The following is a 16580-nucleotide window of genomic DNA, read 5'->3' on the forward strand; positions in this document are numbered from 1 at the left end:
GAAGGGGGAGAATATATATAGTTTACTGTTTGGCAAGAGGAAAGATGAAACTGCTAACTTACAGGAAAAATATTGCATGTTGTTTAGTCTTTTTCCTGTTTGCAATGTTTTCTTCCCCTTCCTGGAGAGTTTTGCCTTGGAGTAGGAAATTCTTGGCACATAGAGAATTTCTTTCTTCCAAACAATCCAAATGCACATGAACTAGCACTTTAAGGCAGAGGTTTTTTGTTGTTGGTTTTGTTTTTTTGTAATTCTCAATTACAGCTCTGTGACAACTAAAGATGAGTGCTTATTTGTAATTTGGTTCAAATGACCAGTCTAGTTCTTCAAAAGTGAAAATGAATGGAAATAAGTATGAAATTGTAATAGAGTAATGTCCCCCCCCCCAATCTGTGACCTAAATTCTGAAACTTGTAAGTAGGTTAATTTATATGTGAAAAGGGAAGTTGCAGATATGCTTAAATTAAGGATTATGAGATGGTGAGATTATCCTGGATTATCTGGGTGGTCCAATATAATCACAAAGGTTTTTATAAGAGGGGAGTAGGAGGGTTACAGTAAGAGAATGTGACATTGGAACAGGGGTTGGGAATAATGCAGCTACAAGCCAAGAAATGCTGGTGGCCTCTAGAAGCTGAGAAAGTCAATGAGTAGATTCTCTCACCGTGTCCAGAAAGAACATGGCCCTGCCGGCACTTTGATTTTAGCCCCATAAGGTCCATTGTGAACTAGATTCATTTCTGTTATTTTAAGTCACTCAGTTTGTGGTAAATTGTTACAGTAGTGATAGGAAAGTAATATACTTACGGTGCATCTAGAGTTGGAAATATTGTAGACAGCAATTTTATGCAAAAATTTTCAAGGGAAATATTTTATTACAAACTTTATTACTGAGGCTGTCCACCCCTTCAATTTGGAGAGAGCTTCTGAAAGTTATCATGATTGGGAAGGTTAATAGGATGGGCCCAAAATAGATAAATACTCTGTTTTGCTTTTTAATCCATGTTTAGACAAGTCCGTTTATCTTGGGCACGGTCAATGCCTTACTGTAAAGTTTATCTCTGTACAGCAGAAGTGAGAGGAGAACCAATGAGCTGAAAGATAACTCAATCAATCTGCTTCCTCCGTCTTTGCTTCAGTGCTTCATACAGGAAATCTATTGCTGTGTCAAGTTCCAGAGAAGAGTTTCTTCTGCTCCAAGTTACTAATCAGTCAAAAACACAGAGCTGAAGGAAGGGGCCAGGAGGAAAGGAGTGTCCGGCTGCTGATGGACTAAGAGGATTCAGCACGGAGAAGTCAGCCAGAGAGAGCCTCACCATGCCCACAGCTCCTTTTTCACCTATGTGGAGGAGAAGGGCTGAGTGAAGGGCGGAAAAGAAGAGAACAGAAATGCCCTGCTCTTGGAGAACTTCTGACCTGCAGTTACTCCTGATGTTGACTGTCTTCTTAGTGGCTGGTAAGTTTGAATTGTCTTTGGAAGAGTGACAAGAGAATGACTGGTGAGAAACCTGGTCTCAGATTTTCCGCAGCTCTCTTTGCCTTTCTTATGGTGCAGTGCAAGATAAATACACTCACAGATATGGGGCATGGGGTTGCTCCCAGATTTATTTCACTTTATTATCCTTATTTTCTTTGTTGTTGTACTTATTTTACTTTGTATCCTACTACAGTGTACTCTTTTCTATGATTTACCTCATTGCCCATTTTCTTATTTTCTCCTCCCCCCTTTTTTTGAATGAATACATTAAATACTTTCTAGTAGCAATCCAAGTCATCTGGGTCCTCTTTATCTTCTTCTCTTTTTTTAAAAAAAATTAAAATAATAATTTCAACCCATTTAAGCCCATATTATTAATGTAAATTAGGAAATTTTATTGCTTTCTAGCACTTTCTATGACCAGGTGCTTTTTAAAATATAATATACTCAGAGTTTGGTGGTGCATCTGCAATGTATGTCTGTGTTTAGCATTAAGATGTGCAGGCTGTAAAAGACACTTTCTGTGCCAGAGGACATACTCTTCAATGTCTAGGTTGCTGTAGGTGTTGTAGAGGACTTGGGACTATTGTGGGGGTGTCCTGGTTTCACTATAGAGGGTTGGTAGGAGTTGATGTGGGAGGGAGCTTTTAGGTTTCGCTTTTAGTAAAGGGAGCAGTGGCAAGGAAACAGTGTAGTTAATTTTAAATTTTGTAATTTGATAATTGAAAGAAGAAAAAGGTATTTTTTTCTCATATGAGTGACTTCAAAGTATTGCCTATCTTCCAGCAAAAAACTCTCTTTTCCACATGATAATCTTACTGGTGAACACACACAAAAGAACCATACTGTACTACTGTACCTTCCTGTGCAGAATTTTCACATACTTTTTCTCCTTTGATCTGCAAAGGAACTCAGCGAAACAGGTATGAAAAGCATTTCTCCATTTTACAAAGATAGAAACCGAAGCTTAGAGAGGTGAAATGATTTGTCCAACACTAATAGTATGTGGCAGAGTCACACCATATACTATTAGTGGATGCAACTACAGTGGGGCCTGGACTTACGAGTTTAATTTGTTCCGTGACGGAGCTCGTTAAGGAGCTCATTAACTCAAATTACTCTGTCAACTCAAAGCAAGAAATCGCAAAGAGACGGCTCGTATCTTGGAAAAACTCGTTAGTCGGGACACTCGTAAGTCAAGGCCCCACTGTATAAGCATCACTAAACATTTGAATAGGCAATTTTCCTCAATATTTAGCCGTATACTTTTCACACCACTATTTATAGCACCACTGAAAAAAAAGTTAAGCCAATATTGGTTATAAATCTAGTGGGATATTTACTTATAAAAAATTCAGTGATCTGAATCTTTCAATAGTTGAGATCTTGTTGGAGAAAGCTAGTACAGAAACCTGTGCAGAACCCAACTTGTCAGAGAAGCCATTTGCATGATGACAGATGGTTACTACATTTAGTATAGTGAACACATTATAAGATACATAAATGCCAAATCACTATGTGGTACACCTGAAACTAATATGATATTGTATGTCAACTATCCATGAAGTAATAAACATTTCATTCCCCTTAAAAGATTAAAACATAATTGATAATTTTGAATTTTAATGGTTTAAAGGTTTGTGTTTTAAAACTATTTCTAAGCACAACTAGGGATACTACATATATCAAATACTTGAAGTCTGTGCTTCAATAATTATAAACTTATCAAAATGTTTAGAATCAAGATATGGAAAGCAAATTCTGTGCAGTGATTTGGCATAATAGATTCACCATGAAATAATTTAGAATAATGAGAAGCAAACCACCTGGAGCATGAATTTGCCTTTATTTCTGTTACTACTTTAATAGCTTTGTATGTTCTAACAAAACTCACATAAGGGTCACAATCAGTTAATCATTTCCAGGAAGAAACAATATTGTTCACTCATGAATATTGCGCAAACAGATTTGAAGTTATTTTTAGGTAGAGTCTATATGCCTTGTCTGTTCAAAAAACCTAGAAATGCTGCCAAACATAAATAACTCACTTTAATATACAACATAAATTCAGCTAATGACTTCAATGTAAAACATAGCACTTAAAAAATCTATTTACTTTCATCTTTACTAATTCGCTTATAAATTCAAGCAACATGGCAGTGGGTAGACAAAGTTTATTCAGAAAATACCTGAGGGGAAAGATTAAAACATCGTAAATGGTCCAAACTTGCAACTTTGTCCGGTCTCCTTTCTTTGTATTCCCTTCACCCCACACCACTTCTTCCTCCTTATTTTAGCAAGTTATCTTCTAGTTTTTTCTTGTGTTCATATTATATTTTGCTATTACAATTAATACAATTCTACCTTTTATAAAAGTCACTGATGCTGAGATTATGTGTGAATTACTGAAAAGAATTTTTCCCCTTTTCTTCCTTGAGCTAATTTTGACCATTTATTATTATGTTCCACTAGGGGGCAGGCAGTAACAAGAAAGAGAGTTATAATCAAGACAGGACTGATAGCTTCAGCAGGTTTGCAAAAATGGAACAAGCGATTAAAAGCAATTGTGAAATCATATGGTACTTAAAAAAAAAGCAATTGTGAAAAAGAAGGGGTTTGTCCCCATTAATTTCAGTTCTATCTTCCTTTCTTGGTTTGTGATAGTTGCAAATTTACATATTTTTAGGTATGTTTTCTCTAAACATCCATGCTTAAACAATTAATAAATTAATCAAGAGCCATTGTTAAGAAGACTGAGTGTGTATGGAGGGTATGTGTTATCTGTGAATAGTGCCTAAAAGTTATTAGCAGACTAAATTAGAGAAATCAAGCTAAGATGACATTTTAAGAGAACTTTAAAAAAATCTTTATTGTTGAGAGTATTACAGATGTCCCCCTTCCCTGCTCCGCCCCTCATTGCCTCCCTCCACCTGCTTCCCGCCCTGGTCTAGGCCTCCACCACCCTATTTTCTGTGTCCATAGGTAATGCATAGATGCATATACCTTCTTTGGTTAATCTCTTCCTGTCCTCCTTTCTGCCTTCTGTGTTTATTTTTATTATTTCTTAAATTTTATTGATTTCTAGAAAGAGAAAGACAAAAGGAGAGGGAGAAATATTAATTTGTTGTTTCATTTATTTATGCATTCATTGGTTGATTCTTGTATGTGCCCTGATTGGGGCTCAAACCCACAACCTTGGCATAATGGGATGCTGTTCTAACCAATTGAGCTACCCGGGCAGGGCAAGAAATTGTCTATGAATCTAGTAAAACATGAGAGAAATTACAGTGGGATGGAGTTGTCAAAGACTTTGTGGAGGAGATGGGTCTCGAGCTGGACCTTGAATGATGGGTTTGGGTCGATGTGGAAAGGTAGAGATAGAAATAAGGAGGAGCAGATGTGCAGTATGAACAAAAAAACAAGTTGTTTTGGGAAGAGAAAGAACTCTTGCCTGATAGAATGGAGATTGTGTGTGAAATGATCAGAGACAATAAGGCTGAATTTCAGGAGTCTTTGATAACTAAACAGAGGAACTTGGATACTGTGCAGTAAGCATTGAGGAGCCATCTCTTGTTTTGTGAACAGGAAAATAATATAATAAAGCGATATTTTTAGAGAATAATGTGGCAGCCATGTCCCCTTCATTGGGAGTGGCTTTTTGTAAAAGACTAGTTTTGCAGAAGGAGTCAGGAGCTCCTACTCTTGGGTTTTTATTTTAGAAAGTCCTATGTTTCTGCTGTGAGACATTGGTGGCTGAGAAGAGAAGTTTCTTTGCAGAAGAAGATGTTAAATTCAATGCAGGGAGGGAGGAGAACTAGGAGGAAAATTCCTGTATGTACCTGGAAATATAACACAATCTAGGATTTGTCAATCATTCATGGAGTGGAGGATCTCACAAAGGGAGTCTTCATAGAGATAAAAATGGTAGAATAGGCACTACATATTTTTGTATTTGGGTCCTAGGAGCAATAATTATTTCTTTCCTCTCAATAACAGAGAGCAAGATCTGAGAAGAGAAGGCAAGGCAATTTTTAACCTTAAATAAGAAGAGGAAAACTTTTTTAAAAAAAATCCTTACTTGAGAATATTTTTCCATTGATTTTTAGAGAGAGTGGAAGAGAGAGGGAAAGACAGAGAGAAATATGGATGTGAGAGAAACACATTGACTGGTTGCCTCCTGCATACGTCCTGACCAGGGCCTGGGCTGGAATAGAACCCGGGACCCTTCAGTCCGCAGGCCAGCGCTCTATCCACTGAACAAAACCAGCTAGGGCAGACAACTCTTTTGAAATTGAGGAGTTAGATGAAAAGTTAAATATAGAGATTCTAATAAGTTGAGAATAGAAATAAGGAGATGAGACAGTTCCACAGTCTCACAGTAGATAAGTGCCTCCCAATAAATAACTCATAAGTATTTCAGTTAATGTTGCTAGTCAATAAAATAACTCAGCTGTCATTTGGTTTTATGTTTTATATAAAAAATCAGATTGCACAGTGACTAAAATTCAGTAATCATTGATACACTTTTCCTCCTTGTTTTCAGTGACACGCATTTGGTAACTTCTGATTAGGATTAGGGAGATCTGTGGTTATGAAATAGCTTTGTATGTTCTAACAAAACCCATCTAAGGGTCACAATCAGTTAACTGTTTGCAGGAAGAAACAACATTGTTCATGCATGAACATTGAGCAAAGAATTTAGAAGTTTTTTTTTAGCTAGAGTTTATATGCCTTGTCTGTTCAAAAAGCCTTGAAACAATCTAAAACAACACAATCCTATGTGTGTTCATGGAAAGCAGTATAGAAAAGTACTAGAAACTAAGCTGAAAGGTTTTAGAAGCAAATCATTTTCTTTAAAAATAGCTGCTTCTTTGAGTTGTTGATGCTGTTGCAGGATCTCTACGAATCAAACTCTGAGATAGAGTTTTGAGTAGAGAATGTTTATTAGGGAGGACAGTTGGAAGAAACACCTGGAAGGGCAAGTTCGCAGAGGGAGAAGTCCATTTGCAATCTCAATCCTCGACACCTCATCTGATCCCCACCCATGGGAAGCTGTTGAGTTAGAATGGTCTTAGAGAGGCCCTCCATTTTATCAATGTGGCTGGGCCTTTATATCTTCATCTCAGTCAGTCATTAAATGCGGGGTACCCTGAGAAGGGTCTGACTTGGGCAGAATAATTGAGTTGATCTCTGAAGATGCTGATAACTGAGGGCTGTCTGCCGATAGTGCTCCTAGCAGTAACAGCAAAGAGTCATTCCTTCAAGATTCTGAGTGCATACACTATGTCCACCAGAGCTGCTATTTCCATGTTCTTCATTGCTTCCTGAATTTCTGAGTTTGTCTGGTATTATTTCCCTTCAGCCTAAGTAATTTCTTTTTTTTAAAAAAATATATATTTTATTGATTTTCCACAGAGAGGAAGGGAGAGGGATAGAGAGTTAGAAACATCGATGAGAGAGAAACATCGATCAGCTGCCTACTGCACACCCCCTACTGGGGATGTGCCTGCAACAAAGGTACATGCCCTTGACCAGAATCGAACCTGGGACCCTTGAGTCTGCAGGCCGACGCTCTATCCACTGAGCCAAACCGGCCAGGGCAGTAATTTCTTTTATCATTATTAGTAGTGTAGGCTTGCTTGTGAGGAATTCTTTTAGTTTCCTTTTGTCTAAGTATGCCTCATTCTTGAAGCATATTTTTGCTGGATATAGAATTCTGGCTTGACTTTTATTTTTCAGCATCTTAAAAATGTTCTTTCACCATTTGTGATAAAAAGTCAGCAGACATTCAAATTATTGTTTCCCTGGCTATAATCTGTCATTTTTCTCTGGCTGCTTTCAAGATTTTCTCTTTATTGTTGTTTTTAGTACATGTTATATGTCTATGTATGGTTATTTTCATATTTATCCTGCTTGGAGATTACTGAGATATTTGAATCTGTATATTTATGCTTTTCAGCACATTTTGCAAAATTTTCAATTGCTATTGTTTCAAATAATTTTTCTGCCAACTATGTCTCTTTTGTTCTTCTAGAACTCAAATTGCACATATGTTCAAAGAAGTTTTGCTATTTCATCACTGGTCTCTGTGGCTACTATGTTTTTTAATCTCCTTTTTCTCTCTTTTATTCAGATTGAATAATTTTTATTGATATATTTCAAGTTTGCCAACGATTTTCTGTCTCATCTCCATTAATCTGTTAGGCCCATTCAGGGAATATTTTACTTTAGATATTGTATTGTCAATTTTAGAATTTCCATTTATTTTTTAACTAGTTTATTTTCTCCTGTTGTGATTTTTCTGTGTTTTCATTCATTGTGAGTATATTTTCCTTTACATCACTGAGCATAGTTTAATATCTGATTTAAGGTCCTTGTTTGATTAATCCCAACATCTGGATCACCTTAAGTTTGGTTTCCCTTTAATGTTTTTTTCTCCCAAGAAAGAATGAGCCACATTTCCCTAGTTCTCTGTATATTGAGAATTTTATTTGGATATTGAATATTGCATCTTAGAGACTCTGGATTTTGTCATATTGCTTTGTTGATCCCACCCCCTCCTCTAGAAAACATTTAACTTGGTTGGACTCAAATGGCTAAGTCTTCCTCTTGGACAGTGCTTTTACCTTTAGCTAGTTAGCTTCAGGTGTTTCCTGCCACGTGTGGCTTAGAGTCAGCAAGAGAGATGTTGGTAAAGTTTGGAACTCTTTCACACAGAATTTGGAACTCTTTCTTTCTCTCTCTGCCTCTCTCAATTTCCAGAGACCAAGGTTGCTCCAAAATTTGTTCTTTCATTCTTCAGAAAACTGTGGGTTTTCTATTAGAGCTTTAAAAAGTTCAATGTGGTTCAAATTGCAGCCTTTCTTGAGACTAAAAGTGGTAAAAATGGGAAAAAATGGGAACCCACACCCTCAACCCTGAACCACTTCCTTCTTCCAATAATTGACATTCTTCAAGAATCTTCTTGCTTTTTCCACTCTCCAGTGGCTTTAGATAGTTGTTTTTATATTTTTCCAGAACTTATACGTGAGAGCTTATTTTGCTATAAAAGAAGTGCAACTTTCTTCAAATTCATGTATTTTTAAAATCATTGTGCTTTTTAAAAAATATTTTTATTGATTTCAGAGAGGAAGGGAGAAGGAGAGAGATAGAAACATAAATGATGAGAGAGAATCATTGATTGGCTGCCTTCTGCACATCCCTGACTGGGGATTGAGCTCACAACACAGGCATGGGCCCTTGATCTAGAATCGAACCTGGGACCCTTTAGTCTGTAGGCCGACACTCTATCCACTGAGCCAAAGCAGCTAGGGCTGATATCATTGTGCTTTTGTCAACTGATATTGATTTGGCTGGTTATACTGTTTTTGGACATTGAGATCGAATGTGTTATATTATTAAATGCCCTTTTGCTTTTAAATTTCATTCATATATTGAATATCTTGGTATTTTTCACTTCCTCAACAAAATCTCACTCCTCTTTCCCCCAATTTCTAGATTCTTATATATGTTTTTGTTGGCTTTAAAAGTATGTCATGAGATATAGTTGTGTCATCTTTAACAAATTGCTTACTCTCTTTAGACAGTAATATCCTCATTTGTGAAATGAAGGAAATGTGTGAAACTATTGAGAAGTATAGAGCTTTCATAAAAGAAGAAGTTTAGAAACCTTCAAATTAATCCTTTCATTTTATACATAGACAAATAAAGCCTGAGAGTGTTCAAGGAATTATTAAAGATATTACCAAACTTTTATTGGATTAGCTGAGCTTGAAACTCCTTCATAGAACCAAAAAATAGCAAGGAAAAGACACGTGGCAAGTACATGTGGGAAAATCTATGACTTTTAGATCTGATGCAACTAAAATGGTAGAAGGCGTTGGAATAGAAAAAAAGAGACAAATGTACTACTCTTTGTAATATTTTAAACAATAAAAAAGTAATAATAAAAAAAAGAAAGGACAGCTACAGAGTTGAGATTCCTGTTTAGGAAAAACAAGTCAAAGTTAAAATTTGGGTCAGTTGTTCTGTTAGTCAATAAGTAAGGGAGTGTCTGTCATGTGTCAGACACTGTGCTTCATGCTAGGATACTTGAACAAGACAGACACAGGTCCTGCTCTCATGGAGCGTAGAATTTTCTAGGAAAGATACATAATCAATCATTGCAAAAAACTAAATTATACATACTGTGCGAAGAGAAGTAGAGGGTGACACAGAGATACATAATTGGTATATCTAATCTGCTCTGAGGACTAAAGAAGACTTACCCGTGGAAGTGCTGTTTAAGATGAAGATGAACAGAAACAGACAGCAAGAAGAGTTGGGGAGATGAACATTCCAGGCAGGTTAAACAGCCTGTCTGAAGGACAGAAAGAGTTAAATTGTGATTAAAGTGGTAAAACAAGGAGAAATCAACTGTGTAGAGGCCCAGGTGAAGTTCTGGGGGTGGGTAGAATAATGGAATACAGAATAATGAGAAAGAAGAGCAGGTGAGATTTGGGGGAAATACTACACTGAGATGCCCGAGGAAACAGGCAGGCTTGCAGAGAAGGAGGCAAACAGGGAAAAGGATAGGGTAGTGGTGGTCATGAAGGAAGGGGTTTTAGGAGAGGAAAGTGGTTAATAGCATCTGAATGTGCCAAGGAATCCAGGAGCACAAGCACTGAAGAAAGACAAAGTGTGACGCTATCCCTTCAAAGTTGTGGTTTGAATTGGAAGGGTGTGGGAGCCACAAGATTGCTGGTATCAAGGAGAGAGTGGGTGGGGAGGAAATCGAGGCTGTGGGCACAGACCACTCATTCTAGAAGTCTGGCAGCAAAGAATGGATTAAGGGTAGCTAGAAGGAGAAAGCAACATCTAATCCCCACCCCCCTCACCCTCAAATCAACATAGGAGAAACCTGAATGTGTTCAAAGAGTATCATTTGAAAACATTCAGCGATTCGGTAGAAGTGTTTTTCCAAACTGGGTGTGTACATATGTAGCTTTAAATTGCTTAGTGATTTCTTTTTGTCCTTTCCATTTTGTTAATTTACCATGAAATACTATCTTTTCCCAAAGCTTTATCTACTACATAATATAAGAATATCTAAATATATGATGCATTTTGTAGTACTGACAAATATTTGAAAAAATATCCAAGTAGTACAACTTGGTAGATTCAAAATAATGAAATATAGTTATTTTTATTCTCCAGAAAAATAATTCTATCTTATGCAGATGATTCTAATGGAGCCAGGATTAAGAACACTGTCCTAGGTCTTTCTTTATCACCCAAACTGTCACTGTTGTTCCTTATACTCAGCACATGGCTGCTCACCTTCTGGTTTATCCATCATCCAGTGTAGGCATCTTTACCTCGCCCAGACAACAAGACTTCTTAGGGCAGAGATCTTGCCTACCATTCCCAAAGCTACCTGATGCTGAGTAGGTATACTCAGAAAATGTTTGTCAACCTAAACTTCTTCAAAATGTCTGTTGTGTCTCTAACCACTGTTTCCCTTCCTGCGCCTCTCTCAGAGACCGAGTATCAGTCTTTTCAAAAGCTAACATCCATTTTGCTCCCAGCACCTCTAGGATCCTGCTTTACCATTTAGCCTCCTTCATTTTTGTAATGCAGCTCACGCTCTTTCAATCTCCTGTGTTCTCTATTCTCAAATAACCCTCTCAGTCTTCATAGTTCCAGCTTTATCCCATCTCTTTCCAGTTTAACATGAAAGGGAAAAAAACACACACATCGAATCATTCTCCAATACTTCCTAGGTCAAAATTCCTGGAAGAATAAGCCCACACTTGTTGACAATTGCTTCTGCTTGGGCCCTTGCAGTCTGGTTCTGCGCCTCTCTCTGTACTGACGCCACACTTTCACGGCTCCGAAAGGTCTCTGACCACCTTCTTGTCAGCAAATCATAAAGCCTCCTAGTCCTTATTTTAAGACTTTTCTTACATAGTAATTCCTGTCCTAAAATTTCCTCTTTCCTGGTGTAAGGAACTGCATTTACTTTCTATGTTTTTCATCGTTTTGTTAACTTCATTTCCTCCAAAAGATTCCTAATTTTAAATGTTTTCAAGACTAGCTTTGTTTCCCCCGCTCTAATTTTCACATCAGAGAGTGCAATTTGGCAGCCCCTGGGCTAGATCTGGCTTGCAGACACTTTTAGTTGGCTCATGTAATATTTTTAAAAATTTGAACTAGTTTCTAATTTTTTTTAAATTGGGAGATTTTACCCCAAAGCCTTGATTTAGTGTCTAGGATTGCTGTGAGGATTGGGTTAAATGATGTATATAAAACACTTAGCACTGTGTTTTAATTTTATAAACATTCAAAAAATGGTACCATAATTATCATTTTGTGGTTTTCAAAGCACTTGCATAGATATTATTTCATAATATTTAATTAGCCCCTACAGATGGACTTTTTGATGTTTACATTTTTTGGAATGAAAAACTATGCTGGAATTAATATCCTGTACATATATCTTTGCATATTTGATATGCATATATATTCACCATATATTCATTAAACACCTTGATCCTTGTTACCACTAATATAATGTTTGTACAAAAAAAAAATCTGTCTCCAACAATTAGTTTTGGGCTATGTGATTGTAATTCCTCAAAGAAACCCTTCAAAAAACAACAAAAGAAAACCCCACCAGAAAACAAAAAAGCAAAAAATCTAGCTCAACAATATGGCTTTTATTAGCTCTGTGTCCTAACAAACTGATACAGACTTTGTGATTATCCTCAGGAAAAAAAAAATTAGGCCCAGCAATATGGTTTTTATTAGCACTGTGTTCTAACCAACTGATACAGACTCTGTGATTATATTGCTTTGGAAAAGATGAAATTTGTTACTTATCATAATTCTTTTTGATTTCAAAATTTTATCCATTCATTGATCATTATTGAATGCTTGTGTTTTAGAACTTATTACTTTTCTTAAACATTTCTCCTTTTCAAAAACTAGCTGGGTGTTTTATTTCTCTATGTTGTATCTGAAGAGTATAATTATAGATACTAGCTAAGTCAGACTTCAACATATATATAAAATATTTGGTCAGCCTTCCATATCTTTGGCCAATATTTTCAATTAGGTTGTACCTCTTTTAAAAAAAAAGATTTATATGTTTTCTGTATATTTTTTGGAGTAAAGCAGCCTTTTGTTTATCATAACTGTTGTGAATATTCCACAAAGTTTTGCTTGTCAACATTATTTTATGCATGTTTTTGCCTACAAAAATTTGAAATTCTTTGTAGAGCTAAATTTCTCAATATTTTTTCTTTATAATTTCTATGTTTTGTGCCAGGGTTGCAAAAGTTACTTCGCTTAAGATGACAACTGTCCCAGTTTTCCTAGGGCTTTCCTGCTCCTATGTCTCAAGAAACCCCTCAGTCCCAGACAAACCGGAATTCTATCACCTTATCTAGTGTTTAACATAAAAAAATTACCTATATTTCTTCCAGTACTTGTTTACTTATTTACTTATATTGAAATCTTTGATTTATTTGTTATATTTTTATGTGACAAATGAGACAGAAATTTGGTTTTATTTTATCTTATTTTTCCAAATGGTTAGCTAGTTCCCCCTAATATCTCCTATCAATGATTTAATCATTCTTCTTTCCTCTTACAAATTTGAATGACCACTTTGATCAGATACTAAATTTCTACATGTGTAGATAAAGCAACTGAGGTTCAGAAAGTAACCTATGCAAGATTATAGATGTAATAAATGGAAGAGCCAAAAGGTCAATTTTCTTACTCTAAAAATGTTGGTGTTTTTTTTTTTCTTTCTATTTTTGTCTCTACTGAAACTGGGTTTCCAACCATTACTTTGTTTACTGAACACCTAACTAGGTGTTGTCTTCTACTAAATGAATGTCTTTCAAAATGTAAATCACTTTCATAAATTAAAGTGTTACAACATGAAATATATGCTGTGATACCAGGATCACTTGTTGACACTGTTTAAAAAATAGGTGTTAATTGTACTTTTTGTTTTTCTTGGTATTTATTATTTTAAGTTTTTTATATTAATATAAATAACATATTGCGGAGTGTATGATATTCATACATTTCAAAGAATGATTATACAGTGAATATCTGTGTAAATTAAAAAATAAACTATTGACAGTTCTTCTCCAATTATACCCTCAACCTTTGGTCTAAAGGTAGCCATTATCTGATGAGACAATCATTCTCTTTGGGGGATAATTAATTCCTGTTTTTCTTTACATTTTACCATGTATGTAATAATAATATTTGTTTTGACTTTTTTGTATTGTACATAGATGAAATCATAATGTCTATATTACTTTATAACTTCTTTTATTTACTCAGTAATATGTTTGAGATTTGCCCATGTTTAAGTTTGTAGTTGTTGTTCGTTAATATAAATAATTTTTATCTTAGAATTTCAGATGTTTGCAAAACAGTGTTTTTCCCTGGGAAAATTCTGGCTCAGAAGGAACAAACATGATTTAAAATTCTCTAATATATGTGATAGATCTTTTACTCAAGTGCCATATGAATGAAAAACACTAGTTGGGAGGCTTATCATCATCTAAGGCAGAAAACAAAACATTTCCTTTACTTCCAATATTTATCATTAAATTAATGCAGTAATCTTCAAGTAGCTTTTGTAGAGAACAAGATCATGTGTCTCATTCCAATTGAAATTCCTATTTGCTATTTAAAAAATAACAGAATTTGAGAAAAATCGGTGATGCTTTCAGTTATTCATTCCTACAGGATACTGCTTTTTACTTATATAGGAAAAATAAAATGATAAATTAGGCCCACTTTCCCCAAAGTTACAAAGTTCATGGATATTCTGGCTATCATAGATTTCTACTAATTCCCACATCACTATGTGAAAACCACTACATTAGAGGCAGAAATATAGTTAGCCTATCTAAATTACAATTCATCTTATTTTCAGGAACTCTGAAAAAAGTAGACAATTTATTTCCACAGCTTTAACTGGGAAATAATACTTTTATGTTACCCTACACCTATAATATGCTGTTTTAGAAAATGCAGTACAAATATTCACTAATAAAATGCTAAGGCTGATATTTTTAGCTTTCTGGAGCCAGAAATTTAAAGTTCTCTGCACTGTATTGGCTTTTACCACACTGGTGACTAGAAAAAGTCATGTGCTCAGTGTAACTAAATAAAAATTGTTTTGGCAATGTAGTTTGAATTTCTGGGTCTTTGTGTGATTAAGATCTCAGCCACAAAGTTCTATTCATTTTTAAGTAAAACCTTGAATCTTTAGGAGAGGTGTACTGCCTCATTTTTTACGGTTTTAAAACCTCAGTTTGTAATGTTTTGAATACCTTTCACAAGTTATTCCTTAATTGTTAAGTGAGAATGGTAGTCTGTGTTTTGTAAAGGGCAGAACTGCACTGTGTAAATTCGTTTGATTACCTAAAATGATTCCATAAAGAAGAAGCAGAACAAGAAGTAAAACTCATATCCCTCATATTTTCCTGCTATTACTTAGTCCATAATGGTCCAGATCTGTATTTTTTATTATAATTTACATAGTTTTGAAGTTTGAAAGCTTGTAGCACCAAATGAAGAGTGAAATAATTCTATCGTGTGGTTTTCCTTATGTAAAATATCAAGATATTTCCACAGATTTCAATGTGTTGAAATGTATTTTAATGTAGTCTGTGTTGTTTTTTAAAGTAATATGTTCATTAAAAATTAAATAACAATAAAGGTGACAGATAAGGATGTGAAGACTGTAATAAGCAATACAGTAAGAATGACTTCTAATTAGTTCAATACTAGCACAGAGGCCCCAAGTCCTGGAGAGAAACACATTTAAAAAAGTGTTCTACATTATTGTCTTTCACAGCTATATGGTCACCTTATAAGAGCATAATCAAATACTTTATGCTACAGTTTTGTTCTAATTTAATGGTTACTTTACCTTAGAATTCTAACTCTTGACTGCTTTATTTTCTCTCCCCCAAACATGAATGAAAGGGCAGAAAACCTTTAATATTTTTCTTTCCCATTTCTATGCATTAGAAATAATAAACAAATCTATGCAGGTATATTAACTTTTAAAGTATGGCATAATCTATGTTCTAGTTTGGTTAAACACAGTTACTGAATCAGGTGTTCTTGGGAATGGTGAAATAGCAGAAATGCCTATCTCTAACTATTTTAGTCAGTAAAGCACAGCAGAGCACAGGATTTTACAACAGATAAAAACTGTTTAATATCACAAGAAAAGCATGTGCTGTTTCCGAGAGCCTTTTCCCTTCTTAATGGAGGGAGCCTGGGGAGTATGGGTTTGCACAGTCATCCCAGACCATGTCTGTTGCGTGGGTGGCATATGCTTGCTCAGGCATATGACAGTGATGACTTGGGAAAGGAAACTTCTGGTGCTCGGAGTGAGTAAGAGGTTTCATTAGTAGTAAAATCACAAAACATCCTTACTTCTGATGATGATTTTGACTTGGATGGGAAAGGGTTTTTTCCAGAGTTAAGTGTTCTTGGGTTTGTATTTTGTTTTGTGTTTATCTGTGTGGATGCAGGTTCACCAGCTCTTTCAATTTCTGTTAATTTGGATATAGTGTTTATCCTGGTGTACTTCTTAGGATCCATACCTTGGTCTCTACTCATTGCAGTGAGACCTACTTGCGTGAGAATAATTGGGCAATTTGGCCTTGGCCAAATTGTTTCATCACTGAGTCTACATTTCTTTATCTGTAAAATGAAGATAATAATGCCTGTAGGATGGAGAGACTGAAATAAAAAAACATATGAAATTACCAAAAATCTGTTCCTAGTGTAAGTGCTCAAAAATTATTATTTTAAAAGAACATTTTATTAAAGAAAATGGCAACCAGAGACCTGGAGAGTATTATGCTAAACAAAATAAACCAGTCAGAGAAGGACAAGTATCACATGATCTCACTCATATTTGGAAACTAATTAGCAAAATAAACTGATGAATGAAATAGATCCAGAGACATGGGGACAAGTATCACATAATCTCACTCATATGTGGAAACTAATTAGCAAAATAAACTGATGAACGAGATAGATCCAGAGACATAGAAGCATAGAACAGACTGAT

At 35.4% G+C, this 16580-nt stretch overlaps 1 long non-coding RNA gene across 1 annotated transcript in view; it reads left to right on the forward strand.

Moving 5' to 3' along the window:
* Window positions 1-1157: 1157 nt before the first annotated feature.
* LOC106727330 overlaps window positions 1158-16580 on the forward strand; it is a 26928-nt gene continuing 11505 nt past the window's right edge. The window contains exon 1 of the long non-coding RNA XR_001363498.1: window positions 1158-1456. This is a non-coding gene — a long non-coding RNA (uncharacterized LOC106727330). The remainder of the gene's footprint in view (window positions 1457-16580) is intronic.

The sequence above is a fragment of the Myotis brandtii genome, unplaced genomic scaffold (genome assembly GCF_000412655.1).
Source record: "Myotis brandtii unplaced genomic scaffold, ASM41265v1 scaffold406, whole genome shotgun sequence".
Lineage (NCBI taxonomy): Eukaryota > Metazoa > Chordata > Mammalia > Chiroptera > Vespertilionidae > Myotis > Myotis brandtii.